This window comes from Bubalus bubalis, chromosome 11, assembly GCF_019923935.1.
Source record: "Bubalus bubalis isolate 160015118507 breed Murrah chromosome 11, NDDB_SH_1, whole genome shotgun sequence".
Classification (NCBI taxonomy): Eukaryota; Metazoa; Chordata; class Mammalia; order Artiodactyla; family Bovidae; genus Bubalus; species Bubalus bubalis.
The window spans coordinates 20533618-20553315 of record NC_059167.1 but is presented as its reverse complement, the minus strand read 5'-3'; the positions used below and the strand labels follow the sequence as shown (position 1 = coordinate 20553315).

The 19698-nt window shown below is 49.1% G+C and overlaps 1 protein-coding gene and 1 long non-coding RNA gene across 2 annotated transcripts in view; one reads left to right on the top strand and one right to left on the bottom strand.

Moving 5' to 3' along the window:
- Positions 1-14507: 14507 nt before the first annotated feature.
- On the bottom strand, positions 14508-15538 carry LOC123327980. Its single transcript, XR_006542645.2, has 2 exons — positions 15154-15538; positions 14508-14797 (listed from the first exon to the last, which is right to left on the bottom strand). It is a non-coding gene; the product is annotated as an uncharacterized LOC123327980 (long non-coding RNA).
- A 79-nt stretch (positions 15539-15617) lies between these two features.
- Positions 15618-19698, top strand: part of SIPA1L1 (signal induced proliferation associated 1 like 1) — a 510536-nt gene continuing 506455 nt past the window's right edge. The window contains exon 1 of the mRNA XM_044924786.2: positions 15618-15730. The gene's annotated coding sequence lies outside the window, so the exon portion shown is untranslated. The remainder of the gene's footprint in view (positions 15731-19698) is intronic.

Below are 19698 nucleotides of genomic sequence, written 5' to 3'. Positions count from 1 at the left end.
TAGCCAGGCCTCAGGCTCATCAGTAAGTGATGAGCCCCACTGGCCCAGGCCCAGGAGCTGAACTTGTAACACCTGCCATGGAAGGTCCTGACAATTCGATCGGGAGTGCTCTAAGGTTCTAGCACTGGGGCTTGGATGGTATTTTGATTGCTTTATGGCAGGAGACCGGAAATGCTCAAATACTGTTCTCTTCTTTATTCGCAGGGAAGAGGAATCAATACCCCACTTTATTAATAGCTGGGCTGTAACCCAGTATCCTCTTTGCAGAGCTGCAAAGGTTAGGAGCCTGCAGCCACCGTCCCTCATTCCACTCCAGAGTCCCCATCTCAGGATGCACAGGAAGACAAAGCTGAGGGCAGAGCTGAACGCCAAGGCCTGTAATAAACTGATGAGGATCTGGATTCAGTGAGCCGCAGCCCTCCCTTGGAGCACGGGTTGGGGTGGGGTGGGTGCAGCAGGAGCAGCAGTGCACCCACACCTCCAGGCAGTCCCTTGGCGCCTGCTGGCAGAGCGCTGAGTCCTCAGTGAATGTCTTGTCCTTGTCTGTTCAACTGTCCACAGAAACTTTCTTTTGAGATACTTTCATTTTCCTGAACTACTTTACTGAGGTGTAAATGACATACCATGAAATTCACCCATTTTAACTGTACAATTCAGCGACTGTCAGTATCTTTACAGGCTTCTGCACCGTCCCACAGTCTAATGTCAGAACATCCCCACTGCCCCAGAGAGGACCCTGATGCCCATTGCAGTCACTCCCCTTCCCCACCCCTGGCCCCTGGCCCCACTAATCTCCTTTCTCACTCCCCTTCTCTCTCATCTCCTTCCCTAAATGTCCACAACAGTCTGGGTTCAGTCACTTTTCTCCCCAGATTTCCCAATTTCCCCCACAGGGCTCAGCACTGGATGCTTTCTCCTCTCAGGGGAAGGAATGATTTAGAAATGCCTGGAATTTAGATTTTGAAGATAATTTAGAAGTTCTTGGCACGTAGTAGACATGTCATACATATTTTAGAAGGAAAACAAAATATCTGCCTTTTAAGTGTTTTCTGTGCTTTTTGTGAGCATTTTTGTGCATTAAATGTTTCAAGTGTGTTTTGTAAGAAGGGGGAGCGGTGAGCTCAAAGGAATGAGCCCTTGAGTGGGGATGTTTCAGAGCCAGTGGCCTCCACTAACCACCATCAAGCATGGGAGAGCTGATGAGTTCATTGCTCACCAGGACGTGGATCCTCCTCAAACCCGTCAGCAAGTCGTCAGAGCTAGAAGCAAGCCACCCAGCGTCCAAGCCCTGACTCTGGGCCAGGGGGCGGCTGTAGAAGGAGCCCCTGCCTTGCCTGACCTCTTGCTGTCACCAGCCTCTCTCTGGCTCCACAGTTTCCCTGTTTCTGCAGCCTTCCGGGCCCTCTGCTGTGGATGTTAATTGCTCTGATTGTCAGGCATCTGCTTCAGCCCTTTATTCAGAAGTCAGACACCTCCTCCTCCCTTTGGGGAGCACTCACCTCCCTGTGACATGTATTAAGTGATTGCCTTTCTGCTTCAAACTCACCCTTTCCTATGATGCCTTGGGACTTCATACCTTCCCTGCTCCCCTATGCAGAGGGGAGGCATTAAAGGGAATCTAAGAAGGGTAAGAACCTGCCTAGGGCTTTCTGTCTCCTTGCTTCCCCTCCACCAGCTTTATTGAGATATAATTGATATTCAACATCGTGTAAGTTTAATGTGTACGAGGTGTTGATTTAATACACTCATATCTTGCAAAAGAATTACTACCATAGTACTGGCAAGCACCAGCATCATCCTTATTTTTTAAAACTTTGCTGCTACTGCTGCTAAGTCACTTCAGTCGTGTCCGACTCTGTGTGACCCCATAGACTGCAGCCCACGAGGCTCCCCCGTCCCTGGGATTCTCCAGGCAAGAACACTGGAGTGGGTTGCCATTTCCTTCTCCAATGCAGGAAAGTGAAAAGTGAAAGTGAAGACATTCAGTTGTATCAGACTCTTAGCGACCCCATGGACTGCAGCCTACCAGGTTCCTCCGTCCATGGGATTTTCCAGGCAAGAGTACTGGAGTGGGGTGCCATTGCCTTAGAGGTATAATTTACATGCCATAAAATTCACATATGTAAAGTGTACCTTTCAATAATTGCTAGTATTATTGACAATTGTGCAACCACGCCACAATCTTATCTTACTGCATTTCCATCTGCCCGTAAAGAAACCAGAGCCGGTGAGCAGTCGCTCCCCATCTGAGACAACCACCAGTCTCCTTTCTGTCTCTGGATTTATCTTTTCTGGACACTCATAAAAATAGAAGCACACAATCTGTGTCCTTGTGCGTCTGGCTTCTTACACTTACTGTAATATTTTTGACGTTGTTTCATGTATCAGCAGGCATCAGGACTTTTGTTCCTTTTTTACTGTTGAATTGTATGTACTCCAGGTGGAAATACCACATTTGTTTATCTATCAGCAGCAACACAGTCCCTATGGCAGCAGCTGAATCCATTAGCAGTTTTTCCAACCCTAGTTGAACCAGCTGATTGTATCCCCCTCAGCGATATCAGGGCTTCCCAGGTGGCTCAGTGGTAAAGAATTCACCTGCAATGCAGGGGACATGAGTTCGATCCCTGGGTTGGGAAGATCCCCTGGAGAAGGAGATGGCAACTCACTCCAGTATTCTTGCCTGGGAAATCCCATGGACAGAGGAGCCTGGCGTGCTGTAGTGCGTGGGGTCACAAAGAGTAGTAGGGGTCGCAAAGATACCAACAACCGAGTGACTCGCCAACAACAGAGATACCAACCACTTGGCACCCCCTCCTCAGAAGTCTGGTTCCCAGAGCCCAGGATCCCTTCTTTCAATTTCTAAGCTTAAATAATTTCAATATCTTCCTTTTCTTCTCCAGTCCTAGGGTTTAGTGGCTGTTTCAGGCAGTTGCTAACTTCGCAACCCATTAGAATTCTCTTTTTATCTTCCCAGGTCCTCAATTAACAAATTTATAAGAGTTGAATTCTAAAGAAAGCTGAGCGCCAAAGAATTGATGCTTTTGAACTATGGTGTTGGACAAGACTCTTGAGAGTCCTTTGGACAGCAAGGAGATCCAACCAGTCCATCCTAAAGGAAATCAACCCTGAATATTCATTGGAAGGACTGATGCTAAAGCTGAAGCTCCAATACTTTGGCCACCTGATGTAGACAGCCCATTCATTAGAAAAGACCCTGATGCTGGGAAAGATTGAAGGTGGGAGGAGAAGGGGACGACAGAGGATGAGATGGTTGGATGGCATCACCAACGCAATGGACATGAGTTTGAACAAGCTCTGGGAGTTGGTGATGGACAGGGAGGCCTGGCATGCTGCAGTCCATGGGGTTGCAAAGAGTTGGACACGACTGAGCAACTGAACTGACTGATGTGTAGAAACTCTTTCTGGAAACTCCTCACCATTCATGGAACAGCAGCTGTTGTGATTTCAACCTGTGGTCCACGTGGGAACAAACAGCTCTGCTGCCTCCTGCCTCCTCGGTGCCTGTCTCTCCAGAGGCGAGCGTGGCCGTCAGATGGACCAGTCAGAGTCCTTCCCTGTGGTTTTGTTTAATTGAAGCTTCGCCAAAGGAGTGAGTGCTGTCTTCTCTATTGGTGATGTGGAACTCCACCCCCTTCCCTCATGCCCCTAACGCAGCCAAGCTGGAAGGAAGTTATCAGGCACAGTCTGTGCCTCCTTGAAGGCAGAGCATTCCTTTAAATTATTTTGAAATTCTTCTGCATGGAAGATTTGTCTCTCCTCATCCATTTATTTATGTTTCTAATCATTTCTTTTACTTTTTTTGGTGTTACTTTGCAGTCTGTTTTTTTTGAATTTATTGAAGTATAGTTGATTTATAATGTTGTGTTAGTTTCTGGTATACAGCAAAGTGATGCAGTTACATATATATATATATTCCTTTTCTTATTCCTTTGCATTATGTTTTCTCACAGGATATTGAATATAGTTCCCTGTTCTATACAGTAGGCCCTTGTTGTTTATCCACCATTCTCTATACAATAGCTTGCATCTGCTAATACTAAACTCCCAATTAATCCCTCCACTACCCCTTCCCCTGGCAACCACAAAGCTGTTCTCTAATCATTTCTTTACATCAATATGGACTCGTGGAAATTTATTTCATACCTTGGGTTATAATCTAGCCCTATATTTTTTGTTGTCAAGTTGTATGACCTTCGCTCATTGGGAGTTCTTTCACTTCCCCACTCTGTCCCTTTTATAGAACTCCCCATCTCCACCCTGCCCCCATCATTGTGAGTTGGGTAATTTTTGCTTTATTTTGCTTTTTCAGTACTTCCTTCCTTTCTGGCACTGCAAGGCGCTTCAGGCTGATCTTGGAAATTTCTTGCTGCAGTCCTGGGATCTGCCCTTTTTCTCCTAGGAGCCCTTGTTCGTTTTATTAGAGACTAGTTCTAGCCACCAAGATCAAGTGGCCAAGTGTGCTCAGGTAGTTAGCACTTATCCCTACATTATAGAGAAAGAAACTGCAGCTGGGCGAGACAAAATAATTAGCTTAGAGTCACATGGCTACTTTACTCCAGCCTCTCATTGGAGAGCATCTGTCTGCCTCCTCTTCCTAATTATTAATCTCCAACTAAGCACAGTGTGTCCAGGGGGATTGCAGGAGAAGAGAGGTTGTACCCATGCTGTCGCTGCTGCTTGTACATGGTAAAGCACATCGCTCACACGGGTGTGGTTACTGTTATTACTGCCTCATATTGTTCTCTTACGAAAGAAAGTCTCTGTGTGTGTCTGCTCCGGAGCCCCAGGCACATGCCATGGGCTGTTAGGATTTTTTTCCAGCCTCCTCTGTGTTCACCCCCAGCTGGACCCAAGGTGCTCAGAGAGTCTCCGGCAGGCGCCAGCAGCCCTGGGGTCACAGTGGGCCAGCACCGCCGCCTGCCATCTGGCCTTCCTCTTCCACCTGGGCTGCAACCCTCTGCTGGGGTGCGGGGGAGGGGCTAACGCCTGGAAAGTGCTAGAAGCCTGTGCCCCATGATGAAGTGAAGGCAGGAGACTTGAGAAATGAGAAGCCAACCAGCCAGAGGAAGTGGGAGGGCTGCGCGCCCACAGGCGGGGCTGGGGCCTCTGCTCCCTGCTCGCTGACACCTGCCCAGGGTGGGCTGCCTACTCAGGGCAGCCTGCACACCCCTAAGTACAGCCTTGCAGCCCCTGAGCACATCACTCCTCCGTGGGCCCCTCGGGGCTGGGCAGCCCCTCTCCCAGTAATTCACTCCCTTCCAGCCAGGGCTTTCCTTGGCTTCTCATGTTTTACATGAGCTGGAGGGGTCATCCACCTTGCCAGATGTTCTGAGCTTTGAAATCTTAGGAACCGGAGTCCATGAGGAGCCCAGGGACTGGGACCTGGCTTCCCAACTTGCCCTGCCAGCTCTCCTGTCACACTGCTAATTGTATGACGTGGCTTGAAAGAGAGTGGTGAGGATCTGAGTTGGCTGCTCCTCCCAGGGCCCTTCAGACCCTGGGGGAACAGTAACTGGCAGGATCCTGGACCAGTCTCAGTTTTCCCTCTCTCTGAAATGGGTCAAGAATCCTACTTTTTAATGGGGCTATTGTAAGGATCAGAGTCTCTCTTGAAATCCCATGCGGTTAATATGTAGCAAATGCCAAGTAATGTCCACTCCTCTCCCAATACTCCTTGGAACCTCTCAATTGCCACCTGATGGAGGCAAAGTTAGATCCCATGGAACCAAAGAGTTGGCTCAGTGTGGGGTGGTTGCCCACCTGGCTCACCACCCAGAAAACTACCTTGCCTACAGATCAAAACTCACTTGCCCACGTGCCTGAGGTGGGTCTGTCCAGCTGCCCTTCTCTCTGTTCCTGCTAGAGTCTAAACGATGGAGAAGGAACCGTGTATCTCACCCAGAGAACTTATAATAATTAGGGAACGCTGCAGAGTTGCAAAAGCCCCTGTTTCTCTAGGTGGAACGTTGCTCTGCAAGCTACAACACAGAGGAATTCTGCCCGTAGGGTTGACAGGAACTGGGCTTTTGTTGGAGGCTCGTGGTGCCACCTCTGCAGTGCCAAGAACTTGGCTAGCCAGGGTCCTGAAATGAGAGAAGAGAGAAGATTGCAGGTCCAAGAGTTTTCTGGGCAGCAGAAGGGAACAAATGTGTTTTATGGTACTTCATTGAATAAATGATGGATTATCACTCTTGCAAAAGCATTTTAACATAGCTGGCTATTTAGGCTATTTCCAAATTTTCTCTTTTGTAGATATTGCTGCCACCAATATTCTTATATATACATTTTGACTATCTCTGACTATCACTGGACTATATTTCTAGAAAAGTCTTTCTGGTTCAAAATATATGGACATTTTGCTAAGTATTGCTGCTGCTGCTGCTAAGTCGCTTCAGTCGTGTCCGACTCTGTGCGACCCCATGGATGGCAGCCTACCAGCCTCCCCCGTCGCTGGGATTCTCCAGGCAAGAACACTGGAGTGGGTTGCCATGTCCTTCTCCAATGCATGAAAGTGAAAAGTGGAAATGAAGTCGCTCAGGCATGTCTGACTCTTAGCGACCCCATGGACTGCAGCCCACCAGGCTTCTCCATCCATGGGATTTTCCAGGCAAAACACTGGAGTGGGGAGCCACTTCCACCTTTTGGAGGCCCATTATTAAGAGAATACCTGCAACAAAATAGCAGGCTTGCCAACATTGTAAATCTTTGTTTTGTGATCACTGTTGGTCTGCTGGGTCCCAAATTCTTTTTTCCAAAACATCATTTGGTGAAAGCTTTTAGAATCAGCTTATACTTTCTGCTTTATTATTTTTAATGACATTTTCTCAGAAGCCTCACTCTTTTGATTTTCCTGACCCCTTACTCATTTGTCCTGGAAACATACCCCCATTTGAGCTGGAATCCTGTACTCAAAGTTCACCCCAACATGTTCGTCCAGAGCTAGTTTTTCTAAGGGCAGATTTCAGCCAGGCAACATTTACTAGGTGCCCTCAGCCTGAGCAAGATATCACTATTCAATGTTGAGCTGGGCCATGTCCAGGGGAAGCTGGGCATCCTGAATCCCATGGGAGGCAGGTAGGTGCCCATGATGGGGGCTGGGCAGGCCAAGACAAACAGGGTGTGGGAGACGCTTGGTTGAATAGATGATGGCAGGAACTGGGAAACTGGATGTTAAAGGCAGGACTCCAGGCATGAACGAAGCCAGGAAGCTATTTCCCGTAACAAGCAGGCTGTTGCAGTGAGTGATAAATGCAATAGCTGTGATTTATTTTTACTGTTTGCCAGACATTTTTATATGTATTTTAGGGATATTATTTTCCTCAGTTCTTACAGCAACTGCAGGGGATGTATACTACAGATGGCCCTGACTTAAGATTGTTTGACTTAACAATGTTTCGACTTTACTGTGATGCAAAAGTGATATGCATTCAGTAGGAACCATACTTTGAATTTTAAGTTTATATCTTTTTCTGGGTTACTGACACAAGGTTCGATCCCCTCTCCTGATTCGGGGTGGTTGTAGCAAGCTGCATCTCCCAGACAGCCGTGTGGTCACGAGGGTAAACTACTCAAAACCTACCACCATTTTGGACCCAGATACCCATCCTGCTTTTCACTTTCAGTATGGTAGTCGGTAAATCACATGAGGTATTCAACACTTTACTGTCAAATAGGCTTTATGTTAGATGATTTTGCCCCAAATGTAGGGTAATGCGTTTGGAGTGTGCTTAAGGTGGGCTGAGCTAAGCAATGATGTTTAGTAGGTTAAGGGTATTAAATGCTATTTCAACTTGAGGATATTTTCAACTTACAGTGGGTTTACTGACCATAACCCCATTTCTAAGTATAGAAAGATCTGTATTTATATCCCCACTGTACAGAAAATGAGGCCGAGAGAGGGGAGATCACTTTCCTGATGTCAGCCAGTGAGTAAGGGGCCAACGTGGGGTTTGAGCTTGTAGAGACATTCCACCCCCTCTCCCGAGGCAGGAGCAATGGCTGAGTGAAGCTGCAGTTAGTGGCAAGCACAGAGGCCACTGTGTCAAGTGTGTAGGGCAGAGCCATCCCCCAGAGCTCTTCAGGGTGGACTCTCCAGGGTTGATAAGAATTAGGTCCTGCAACTGTGCAAGCAAAGTTATTCCAAAATCCTCATGGTCTTTATTTACATTCTTGAAGCAACTTAGCAGCAGCAGCAGCCCAGTGATGAGGACTACAGGTCTCTCTTCAAAGCCCTTGGGAAAACTCCTGCCTTCCTAGTTCTGTTCTCTTTCCCCTTCTATCAGACTTTATGAGGTACATTGACACACCCTCTCAATAAAGTCTTCCTTGCTTCTCCCATCTAATTTGCTCCCCTTTGCCCATTACAGAATGGGTTTCTTTGTCCAAGACAACAATCATTTTGTCTGGGCAGGTTCATTCTTTGGAGAGCTGGGGGCAGGAGCAGGGGAGGGAGTAAAAACTCACAGGTGGAACTCAGATCCACTGGAATGCTCAGGGGGTTGGGTACAGCCCAGGAGCATTCACATCCCACTACATTACAAAACAGGGAAATGTGCCCCAAGTCAGCGGCTCCGTGCTACGGCAGGCCATTAGCAGCCAAGCCAACATCTATTCCCTCACCTCTTTTCCTTGCAAATACAACCCTGATTTGATTTAACCAAGGGACCAGATTCAGATGGTGAAAACCAGATTCAGTGATTGTGCTGTGCTTAGTCACTCAGTCATGTCCGACCCTTTGTGAACCCAAGGACTGTAGCCCAGGTGCCTCTGTCCATGAGGATTCTCCAAGGAAGAATACTGGAGTGGGTTGCCATGCCATCCTCCAGCAGATCTTCCCAACCCAGGGATGGAAGTCAGGTCTCCCCCACTGCAGGCAGATTCTTTACCGTTTGAACCAAACGTGGTTAGTCTTAGCCAATCATGATCTTCTGCTCTCTTTCACAGGCTAATTGATTTATCAATCTCCTTTGCAACTGGTGGTAGCCCTGGGATCTGGTTTGGCCAAGGATGCTGTGGTAGGCAAAATAACAACCTCAGAAAGATGTCTGCATCCTAATCCTCAGAAATTGAGAATATGATACTTGATAAAGGGGACTTAAGGTTGTAGAGGGAGTTAAGATTGCTAATCAGCTGACCTTTACATCAGGAAAGCATCCTGGGTTATCCAAGTGGGCCCAGTGTAACCGCAAGCGTCCTTTAACATGGAAGGAGGAAGCCGAAGAGTCAGCGTCAGTGTGACGCAGTGGGAGAACGGCTCAGCCAGGCATTGCTGAATTTGGAGATGGAAACAGGCCACAGCTGCCCCTAAAAGCTAGAAAAGGTAAGGAAATGGATCCTGCCCTAGAGCCTGTTGAAGGAATGCCGTTCTGCTGACACCTTGGTTTTAGCCCAGGGAAAGGCATTTCATACTTCTAGTCTCTAGAACTGGAAGGTAAATATGTTGTTTTAAGTCACTACATTTGGGGTAATTTGTTACAGAAGTCTTATGAAACTACTACAGACACATAAGAGAAACTCTGTTGAGGGGTTTCTGCAAAAACTTTTGCTTTTCTGATGAAAAAAAAAAAAATGACTGGTTCCATTCTGCTTGAAAATAGACATGATAGCAGGGGCTGTGGCAGCCCTCTTGTGACCCTTAGGTCACAGCATGAAGATGAAAAGACATGTTTAGTTGAGAGTCAAAACAAACTAACAAACCTGGGATCTTGATTGTGTTGTTGAGTTACCAAAATAGTCTGAGAACTGTGACCTTCCACACTCTTTGTTATGTGAGAATGATATTGTTTAAGCCCTGTCAGTTGGATCCTGTTACTTACACAGTCCATCAAAATTGTTATTGTAGCAGAAAATGGGAATGAATCAAAAGAAAAAGGAAATACCATATTCTGAGCACTTACTGTCTGTTATGCATTATAGAAAGTACTTATCTGATCTCACTTATATGACCTAAGTGGGAGGGGAGACAAGGAGATGGAGGATACAGAGCCCATTCCCAGCCCCAAGGCTTTAGGGAAAGCTAGGTAGGCCCCAGATCTCAGCCCTTCCTTGGAAAGCCTGATTCCTACCTCTGGAGTCTGGAGAGGAAGTGGGGACTTCTAGCAACCCTCACACCTGAGGAAACAGCGAGACTTTCCTGGGCAGGGGCTGAAATGTGGGCTCCTGCCACCTGACCTCAGCTTGAAGCCATAGACTGATTTCTGAAGGACTCCCTGAAGCCGCTGAAAATTTAGAGAAGCAGAACTAGCGCGTCTCTGTGACCTTCTCCAGAGACTGGGGAGAGGGAGGGAGGGTGGGTCTTGTTCTCTCCAGGCTGAGCAGAAGGCTGCAGTTCAGGGCAGGGTTATGGTGATGGAGACACAGGGCTCAGCTCCCAAGGCTGCAGAGGCTAGGGGAGCCTTTTCACACTGTGTACCCACCGGAGGGGCAGGCAGTACTGAGACTGCCCCTGCCTTAATGCTGGCCAGCAGTCTGTTGGTAATACCAAAGCAGTCACTCTCCTTTGAGCGCCTGGCAGCTGTGGGTCATAGCTAAGTGCAAAGTAATCAAATAGGAGCCCCAGCGCCCCTTCGTGCCGGGCAGGATGGGAGCAGGCAGAGATCAGAGAACAAACCTAACACCCGTTTAACACTGTGATACATGATTTATAAGAAAGGTACATATTGCTTGCTGTTCATCCCCACTTCTGGCCCAAAGCTCCTAAAACCCTTGAAATTTTCTGTGAAGAGAGACGTAAAGGTGTCTCTTGCTATGTCAGTGAGGTGGCGCTTGGACCTACACCTGAGGATGGTGCTTCTGGTTGCTGGAAGAAGCAATCACTTTCAGCCGCAGCCCCCCGACCACGGGGGAAGGGAGAGCGGCTGGAGGCTGAATCAGTCGGTCTTGGCAAATGATCTCATCCAGCGTGCCTATGTAATGAAGCCTCCAAAGAACCCTGAAAGGATGAGGTTCGGGGAGCTTCCTGGGTTAGTGAACACGTGGAGATACAGGGAGACTGTCTAGCTTTGAAGACATGGAAGTCTTTCCCCCATCCCCTCCCCTACTCACCACTTCCATCTGACTGCTGCTGAGTTGTATCCCTTTACAACAAACAGGTGATATGGTGAGTAAAATATTCTCTGAGTTCTGTGAACTGCTCTAGCAAATTATTTGAACCCAAAGAGAGGGTCATTGGAACCTCCAATCTATAACTGGTCAGTCAGGAACATAGGTGGCAACCTGGAATTGTGATTGGCATCTGAAGCATGTGTGTGTGTGTGTGTGTGTGTGTGTATGTGTGAGAGAGAGATGGGGAGGGCAGTCTTGTAGGACTGAGCCCTTAACCTGTGGAATCTGATGCCACCGGTGGGTTGAATGTCAGAATTGAATTCAACTGTAGGACACCCAGCTGGTGGGGGGCACTTGCTAGGATGTGTGGGACTCTGCCCCACTCCCCCAACAACACACGTGTTGAAAATTGGTGGCTAGAATCTTTAGTTGGTGATCAGAAGTGGGATCACAGTCAGAACACTTTGAATACTCTTGTTAAGGGTCTGCTGCATGCCAAGTATTTGAAATTACAAAGAAGAATGAGAAAAGTCCTGGCCTTCAGGACCAACAGTTTCTACTAGTGAACAGTAGTGCTGTTTCTACTGTGGAGAAACAGTGGATAAGAATGACTCCAGCCAGGCAGAAGGTGCACAGCACCATGAGGAAGACAAAATAGATTCCCGAGGGGACAGAAAGGATTATAAGCTCACTCAACCGAGAGGCCCTGGAGAGCTTCCTGGAGGAGGTGCTATGAGGAGGAGGCCACAAGGAAGCCACTCTAAGCGGAAAGGATTGGCATGAGAAGAGGAAACGTGGGAACCCAAGTGCAGCCTGACTGCAGCACAAGGCTCAGGTAGGGTGGCAGCTGATTGTTGGGCTGAGGAGACAGCATAGAGTCGGATGCGAGTCTGGAACGCTTTGTGACAAGCCATGGAGGGCCATTAATAGGGAAATAACCTGAATAGAACTATGTTTGGGGGATTTAACCTGGCTGGAGAAGACGAAGAGGGAGATCTGAGAGCCTTCCCGAAAGACAGGAATGCCTTGCGATCTTCCGGCCAGAAACGGAGAAGGCAAACAATGGTAGGGGCAAGGGGCAGAGGGGGTGACAAGGGCCAGCGCTAGCCCTAAGGCGCTCACCCTGCCCGCCAGACCCTCTGGTCCCAACAAGTACGACCGAAAGAGCTTATGTTGCTGCACAGAAAGCCATACCTTCATTCATCACCAAGCAGCGCTTTCTTTGACAAGACGAACCAAAGTTTAAAGTTCTGGAAAGTTAAAGCAACATAAAATATAAAGAAGAATTCTGTCATTAAAAAAGATGTTTCTGCTTTAGACAGACCTAGAGTAATCTGTACTAGGACTGAGCGTTGAATGCAGCAGGTGGACATAGAGTCATGTCCCCCAACCCCTCTCTGCTTCAAGTCTCAGAATGCCCGAGTGCTCTCTCATCAGGCGTGCACACCCAGCTGGGAGGTGCCCTTGACTCTGTTCACGCATGTGTGGACTCAGCTCTGACACAGCTCTGAGTGTGACACAGCTCTCACACCCAGCTCTGAGAAACCCCCTCAGGGGGCCATTGGTGGAAACACATCCTCTGATGAAGGGGCGGTGATAGGGACCAGCACCGTCACCTCTGAGACTAGCATCCAGCGATGCCACGGTGTGTGAAGCTGAGCTTTGGCAGGCATTTTCCCCTGGCTATGTCAGGTCTTCGCTGTGGCACGTGGAATCTTGTTGCCTTAGGCAAGGTCTTTTCACTTGCAGCGCACAGAATTGTGGCGTCTGGGCTTTGTCGCTCTGCAGCATGTGGGTACTTCGTTCTCAGACCAGGGGTCAAACCTGCATAGCCTTCATTGCAAGATGGATTCTTACCACCAGACTACCACGGAAGTCCCCTGCAGGCATCTTTCGTTGAGCTAAATGACCCAGGGTTAACCAGAGTCCGAGTGCATACCACTAGTCACATGACAGGCCCATAAACTCAGAGACGGGTTAGTGGGGCAAGGAAGAGCAACTTATTTGGAAATCCAGACAACTGAGGGGTGCTGGACTAGCATCCCAAGGAACCGTCTTCCCTAAGTTAGAACTCAGGCTTCTGATATACTGAAAAGGGGTGGGATAAGGTCCTGGTTTTGGCCAGACTCAGAGGAGATGTTTTTCATACAACCGTTCATAGGTAGGCTTGGTCAGGATGTTTCCTGTGAGCTAAACAAAAGTATTTTAGCTTAACGCTCATTACCTGAGAGGCAGAGTTTCTAGAGATGGGCTGTTATGTATACTTTAAGCTTATACACAACATCCCTTTAGTGATTAGCCTGTAATAGAGGTCAAAAGTTCTTCCCTGTTACATTCCCACTTAAAATGGACAACTAAATGGTTTTTAGTGTATTCATAATTTGCACAACCACTACCTCAATCAACTTTAGAACCCTTTATCACCCAAACTGAAACTTTGTACCCACTCAGTTCAGTCACTCAGTCGTGTCCAATTCTTTGCGACCCCATGGACTGCAGCACACCAGGCCTCCCTGTCCTTCACCAACTCCTGGAGTTTACTCAAACTCATGTCCACTGAGTCAGTGATGCCATCCAACCATCTCATCCTCTGTTGTCCCCTTCTCCTCCTGCCTTCAATCTTTCCCAGCATCAGAGTCATTTCAAATGAGTCAGTTCTTTGCATCAGGTGGCCAAAGTATTGGACTTTCAGCTTCAGCATCAGTCCTTCCAATGAATATTCAGGACTATTCTCCTTTAGGATGGACTGGTTGGATCTCCTTGTAGTCCAAGGGACTCTCAAGAGTCTTCTCCAACACCACAGTTCAAAAGCATCAATCCTTCAGCGCTCAGCTTTGTTTAGGGTCCAACTCACATATCTATACATGACTACTGGAAAAATCATACCCTTGACTAGACAGACCTTTGTTGGCAAAGTAACGTCTCTGCTTTTTAATATAGCATATTGGTTGTCCAGGTTGGTTGTAGCTTTTCTTCCAAGGAGCAAGCATCTTTTAATTTCATGGCTGCAGTCATCATCTGCAATAATTTTGGAGCCCCAAAATAAAGTCTGTCACTGTTTCCATTGTTTTCCCATCTATTTGCCATGAAGTGATGGCAAATTGCTTCATGTACCCACTAGCTGGTCCCCATTTCTCCTTCCCTCCAGCCCCAGGCAGGCAGTCTACTTTCTGTCTGCAGATCTGTTGATTCTTAGCACTTCGTATAAATGAAACGGTGCAATCTGCGGCCTTTAGTGACTGGCTTCTTTCGGGCAACCGCGCTCTCCAGATTCATCCACATGTCGCATGAGTTGGTAGCCTCTGTAGCCTAATGCTCTACTGGGCGAAACCAGCACATTTTTATCCACTCACCTGGCGATGAACGTGGGTTGCTTCCGTTTTTCAGCAGTTGTGGACAGTGCTGCTGTGAACATTTGTGAACATGTTTTTTAAGCAAAGATGTGAAGGGGACGAAGGCATTAACCACACACAGCTGTGTAAAGGCCCTAAGTCAGGAGCCTGCTTGGTGTGTTCGAGGAAGAGCGAGGAGGCCTCAAGGAGGCAGAGATGGAGGGAGAAGAGGCTAAGAGAAGCAGGTGGTGAGTCGAGGGAGGTGCTGGCGGCCGCTGTAAGGATGTGAGTAACATGAGGATCGCTGGGTGGCCTTGGGCAGGGAGACACATGACCTGACATCTGTCTAGTCCTCTGTGTTGTATCAGCGTGTTTTCTGAGTTCAGGGGAGGATGAGGCTGGAAGAAAGAGGGGAAGAAAGTGAGGAGAGCCCCGAACATGCCAGGAAGGCCCAGGGGGCAGAGGGGAGAGGCCACAGTCCCCGACACCCAGGAGGTGAAGCCTGGTCGATGCTGGGATGAGCCCGAGGCAAGACTGGGCACCTCTGAGTTGGACAGGCTTCCCCATTCCCATCCTCCTTGGATGAATGCTGATGTTTCTTTATCCAGAGCATGCCTCTGAGAAGCGCATCCTGTCATCCTGAGGTGGGCAGGTGACGGGAGGTGGGCTGCTCCTGTCACTCGCTCAGGAGGCCCACACCTTCTGACATCTGCTCGCCCTCCCTCTGACAACTGCCGCCCCCTCCCTCACTCACAGTAACTTGGCTTTCACCCCAGGAACTTCGAAACAGTTGTTTTGAAGGCAATCTGCTAAGATGGTTTGAGAAGCGCTGTTTTCTCTGCCCATCTTGAGGGGGGACGGCTCCTTCCGCCACTTGGTCAAATTAAGGAGTGGGGCTGCTGTCCTTTGACATGAGTCTGTCCCCCCGGCCTCAGTGACGGTTGAGCAATGCGTACAATTAAAGTCAAAACCCTGGATTTTCCCTCTCCGGCATCCACAGGCTGCAGAGAATGGAGCCTGGGTCTCTCTGCGCCTAAATGATTCGGTGGAGTGAGTGCCACTGTCCAAGGGAGAGAAAGTGAAGCCTGGAGTACCAAGCATCAGTGCTGCTGGCTGGATGCTCAACCAAACACTGAATCAGGGCACTGTGCCTTTAAGACAGATGAAAACACATGGGGGGGGTGGAGCCTGGCCCAATTATCCAGGTGCTGGGAAGGTGCTGGGGCCTGCCTTTGTTAGGATCAGGTCTTGGTGGTTCTGGTTTGCAGTTCTGGCAGCACCAGCCCCGCTTCCCTACTTCCCTGCCGCCACACAAGGAAGGTTTGGCAGCGGTGAGCACCCCTCCCACCCACACACCCACAGGCTCTGTCTTTCCAAGCCCAGTGTTGACAGCTATCATTTTCAAACTCCTCTTCAGGCCTTTTTTCTTCTTCCTTTCAAGTTCAGGCTCTTCTGTGGTTAAAATTATCTCTTCTACATTCTCCCTTTCCTACCTGTCAGCCTGTGCTGGGGGAGCAGCCGAAAGTAAGGAAGAAGGCTGACCTTTGGGGGTGAAGGTGAGGTCACCCAGTCTGTTGACTGAGCAAGTGTTTCAAATCCTGTGTATGTGTGTGTGTGTGTGTGTGTGTGTGTGTGTCTGTCCTGAGCTAGAATTGGTGACTCTGAAAAGAGGGTCCAGGCTTCCCATGCCTCCAACCCCCACCTGGTATTCCAGCTGCACACAGTAAGTCCTTGATAATAACAGGCAAAGATTAAGAAAGGGAGTGTATTAGCAGGAGAACTGGCTAGGGACTTGGGTTCTAGCTCCGACTTCACCTGAAGCTTTTTCAAAGCTCCTTAACTTCCCCAGCTTATCCACTTTCTATAAAAGAAGTCAATAATTCCACCCTCACCTCCTCTGGCTACTGTGAGACGGATGAGATAATTGAACAGACATTTTCTTCCAAGGACCAAAGAATAGAACCAGCTGGGCAGAAGTCATAAGGGGGCAGATTTTAGGTCAAAATCAGGAAGAAATTTCTATTAACTAAAGTGCCCTCTAGAGGTCCCCTAATTGAACAAAGAACCTTCTGTTCTGGGAACTGCTCAAGCCAGACAGATGGATCCGCTGACGGACGTCCTGCAAGAGGGGGGCTGACCCCTGGGCTGTAAGGTCCCTTTGAAATGTGAGTGGCTCCATTTTGGTGGATGTAGAAGGGCTTTGGAAAGAATCTGCATGAGGCTGGAAGTCTGTTGGCTTTTCTGCACATTTCCCAGGAGCCTGGCCAAGTTCAAGTACGGAGGGTGGGCACCAAAAGCCAGGGGAGAAGAAACTGCCAGCCTGGGCTCTGGTGTCACAGAACAGCCTTGCCATTCCAGCAGGCACCCGGAGTCCAGAGCTTCTGTGTCTGCCGAGTGCCCTGAGCAAAGATTCAGGCCCTTTCTGCTGGGGTCCCCGCTGCGGGCTGACTCCGGTGGGAACCACCTCTCTGGACCTGCAGAGCCTAGGCTCCTCCAGCTGGGCCACATGCTCCCAAGGGAGGCAGCCGATGGTAGGACTGGCCCCTCAAGGAGATGCCAGTGTCCAGAGAGGGAGGCCTGATACCCTCCACTATGAAATCAGACCCTGTAAAGCTGGTACAGGAGGGGCCTCCCCAGGAGACAAACCCGCCCTTCCTTCCTGGTGGTTCTTGGCTATAAACTTTGATCAAAGGAAACACTATCTTTCACATCTTTCCAAGCCTACCCTTCAGCTCCAAGACTACGAATTAGACCCTCTCCTTTTACCTCCTAAGGGTCCTTCGGGGAGGATCCTCTTCCATTCCACAAGAATTGACTCAGTGTGACTGGGTGGACAGCTCCTGCCATTGGCGCCCCTGAAGGAGCCTGGTCATCTTTTCCCTACCATACACACCCTCTGGTCTCTGCTCGCCCACCTGCCATGCAATGGAAATTTTCTTCTGTAACTTGGGGAGGATAAAATACTTTTGGTAGGGAAAGGTTCAGAGAAGATAAAGGGTTATCCAACATCCCTTCTCTTGGTTGGTTCTGTGGACTGGCATACAGCCCAATTTGGGAGTTGAGGGTGGGTAGGGATGTCATGAACCAGGGCTCTTGGCCTTTCCCAGGCAATAGAAATTGACGAGAGGCCAGACCAGAAATTCAAGCAAGGCTCTACTGGGGCCCCTGCTGCAGCAGGAGGGAGAGAGAACAAACAACAGATTCTCTTGCTTGCTCACTCCAAGAGGGGAAGGCGAACTTGTTCCTTATATGGGGTGAGGGTAGGGATGTGTCCAGGGGTCGGGCAGAGGCTTTTGTCCACCCTTTAGGTGTTGGTGTGTGCAAGGGGTATGCTTAGTACCCTGTTTTTGCTCCAGACTCCTCAAAAGTAGCAGTTGAGTTTTGGGATCTTTTTCTGTCTTTGGGGGCCAGAATTTGCCCTGACTGTGCACGCACACATTTTTAGTCCCGTACAGTTTCTTTGTATTTTGTTGCTCGAGGAGTGGTGTTTCAGGGCAAGTGCTGCAGCAAAGGGTCCTGGGACTCGGCTTGTCTCGCGCAGGGCAAAGGTTGAAGTTGAGGAAACCTTGAACACAAAAACAAGCTCTGGGGCTCAAGAGGTGTGCAGCTGGGACTCCCCTACTTGAAGCCCAGCTCCCTCTGGCATCCCGAGGACTAGACGTGTTAGAACATCTGAGATAGTCACAGGTGTTGGTGTGCCCACGGTGGATACCAGCAAGGGGGAACTGAGTGGAGAGTAGAGATGGAAGAGTGGAGGAGTAGAGATGCTGGGCAACATAGAGGGATCTGGACCCCTTGGGAAGTAAGAAAGGAGAGAGAGAAAGTGCAAGCTGCTCTGAGAAGAAGCTTTGCATGAGGGAAGAAGAGTAACCAGAGTGGAACACGTGTTTGGTTTAGTTGGGTTTGTTTATTTTTTTTTTAATATGGGAGAGACAGAAACATGGTTATAGTCTGAGGAGGAGAAGCTCACAGAAAAGCAGAAGATGAACCATTAGGAGAATGGAGATAATTAGTGGATCAAAGACAGGCAAGGGGAGGGAAGGGATCTTGAATGCAGAAGGGATTTTCCTGAAACAGGACAAGGGAGGAGGAAGGCAGGAAGGAGGTAGAGATCCACCCAGGAGCCTTCATCTCACGCATGAAATGGGAAAGTCCCTCGCTGTTCCCTCTGTAGGCAAGGGGTGCGAGGAAGTGCCAGGTCCAAAGTGGCCGCAGTGGGGCTTGAGGGGGGTTGCTGCACGGGATGGAGGGACCTTGGGGCTTGAGGATGTGCCAAAGCCACCACAGCCAGGTGTGAGCCTCAGCTGGGACTCCATAGACGGGACAATGGGAAATGGCCCGAGAATCACCAGGTGGCACCAGTGAGTGCAGACATCCACCACCCCAGGGAGGGCTGGCCTAAAGACTCCAGAGCCCCACTTCTACCTCTGTTCCCAGGACGCCATAATGGATGGATGTTGGGGAAACTGCAAACTCTTGGGGTTTCCACTGTCTGATTGGTGGATCACCTGGCTTAGGAGTTGATGAAGGTGGGGAAAGCAGGCTAAAGACTCACTGAGGCTCTTGGGAAGAGCAGAGTATGTTTTATTGTTTTATTTATTTTTGGCTGCCCTGGGTCTTCATTGCTGCGTGCAGGCTTTCCTGAGTTGTGGTGAGCAAGGGCTATACTCTAGTTGAGGTGCTCGGGCTTCTCCTTGCGGTGGCTTCTCTTGCTGCAGAGCATCGGCTCTAGGGTGCCGGCTTCAGTAGTTGTGGCCCACAGGCTTAATTGCCCTGTGGCATGTGGGATTTTCCCAGACCAGGGATCAAACCTATGCTCCCTGCATTGGCAAATGGATTCTTAACCACTGGACCACCAGGGAAGCCCCAGAGTATGTTATTAATTGCACCACCCACAGCTCCAGAGAGCAGATATTGAAGGCAAAGCCAATTGCTCAAGACTCATTGTTTCCTTGAGACGCAGCTGCTGCTAAGTCGCAGAGTCTAGTAGAAAAACGATGAGGGATTAGTGCTCAGGATATTAGGAGGCCAGCCTGACTCTTGCCTCTGAAAGCTGTGGGACTTTGCTTAGGTCATTGGCCTCCGTTTCCTCTTCTTCTTGGTGTGTATTTGTGGTCATGCCGTGTGGTGAGGGAGCAGCTTCATAAAATTAGAGCAAGAAGAGTGAAGAGTCAGGTTCTCGTCTCTTCTCCCCACCCCACCAGTAAGCACAGATTTCCCATGGATTTTAGGAGGAGGACCTGCATGGACTGGTCTGCCTAGTGCCCAAGGGCCCTGTGTGCCCCCTGACAACCCCCCA